The sequence below is a fragment of the Cebus imitator genome, unplaced genomic scaffold (genome assembly GCF_001604975.1).
Source record: "Cebus imitator isolate Cc_AM_T3 unplaced genomic scaffold, Cebus_imitator-1.0 Scaffold0, whole genome shotgun sequence".
Lineage (NCBI taxonomy): Eukaryota > Metazoa > Chordata > Mammalia > Primates > Cebidae > Cebus > Cebus imitator.
This window is the reverse complement of record NW_016107315.1, coordinates 5,405,655-5,407,465: the sequence shown is the minus strand read 5'-3', so window position 1 is coordinate 5,407,465 and position 1,811 is coordinate 5,405,655.

The following is a 1,811-nucleotide window of genomic DNA, read 5'->3' as shown; positions in this document are numbered from 1 at the left end:
GATGATCTCTATCTCTTGACCTCGTGATCCGCCTGCCTCAGCCTCCCAAAGTGTTGGGATTACAAGTGTGAGCCACCATATCTGGCCTCTACGTTTTTTAGACAGAGTCTCACTCTATTGACCAGGCTGGAATGCAGCTGTGCAATCTTGGTTCACTGTAACCTCTGCCTCCTGGGTTCAAGTGATTCTCTGCCTCAACCTCCCAAGTAGCTGGGATTACAGGTGCCTGCCACCACGCCCAGCTATTTTTTATATTTTTAGTAGAGACGTGTTTCATCATGTTGGCCAGGCTGGTCTCAAACTCCTGACCTCAGGTGATCCACCTGCCTCTGCCTCCCAAAGTGCTGGGATTACAGGTGTGAGCCTGTGAGCTACCTCACCCAGCCCCCTTTTTTTTTAGAGACACTGTGCCAGGCTATTTTTTATTTTTTGTACAGACAGCATCTTACTATGTTGCCCAGACTGGTTTCAAACTTCAATGATCCTCCTGCCTTAGCCTCCCAAAGCACTTGGATTACAGATGTGGGCCACCATGCCCAGCTCTGCTGGGTTTCATTGGTGAGTTTGTTTTCCTGGCAAGAGATACACTAGATACCCTTGCACACCATCCACAATTGAAATACAATATTGTGATTGTTAATTTTATGTGTTAACTTGACTGGGCCATAGTGTGCCCGGATATTTGGTCCAACATTACCCCAGATGTTTCTGTGAGGGTGTTTTTGGATAAGACTTTTTTTTTTTTTTTTTTTTGAGACTGAGTTTCACTCTTGTCACCCAGGTTGGAGTGAGTGCAATGATGCAATCTCAGCTCACTGCAATCTCCACCTCCTGTGTTCAAGTGATTCTCCTACCTAAGCCTCCCAAGTAGCTGGGATTACAGGCATGTGCCTCTATGTCTGGCTAATATTTGTCTTTTTAGTAGAGATTGGGTCTCACCATATTGGCCAGGCTGGTCTCGAACTCCTGACCTTGGGTGATCTACCCACCTCCACCTCCCAAAGTGCTGGGATTACAGGCCTGAGCCATCATTCCAGCCTGGATAAGACTAGCATCTAATTTGGTATAGGAGTAAAGAAGATTACCTTCCCTAATGTGGGTGGGCCTCATCCAATCAGTTGAAGGTGTGAATAGAATGAAAAGGCCCTCTTCCCCAAGAAAGAGAGAATTCTCTTTCCTGCCCACCTTTGAACTGGGACATTGTCTTTTTTCCTGCCTTTGGACTCTAACTGAAACACTGGTTCTTCCTGGGTCTTGAGCTTGCTGGCTTTTGGACAACAACAACAACAACATTGGCTTTTCTGAATTTCAGAGCTTCAGACTTGGACTAGAACTAAGCCATTGGCTCTCCTGGGTCTCCAGCTAGCCAGTTCACCCTGCATATCTTGGGACTTGCTCACTTCCATAACTGTGTGAGCCAATTCCATATAATAAATCTTTAGGCTGGGCACAGTGGCTCACACCTGTAATCTCAGCACTTTGGAAAGCTGAGGCAGGAGGACTGCCTGAGCCCAGGAATTCAAAACCAGCCTGGACAACATAGTGATATTTGCCACTAAAAAAACAAAAACAAAAACAACAACAAAAAAACTTCATACACACACATATACACACTCCCTACTGACTACTTCTCTGGAGAACCTTGACTAGTACACAAGTCCAGAGCTAATTTTCAAGGGCTCCCTAATTTTCCTGAGCTCATACCCCAATCCCAGATCTGCTAGAAGAGTGTATCTGCCAAACGAGTGCTATAATGACCTGGAGCCCTGAAACAAAATGGCAAACATATAACACAAGACTGCACCAGAAAG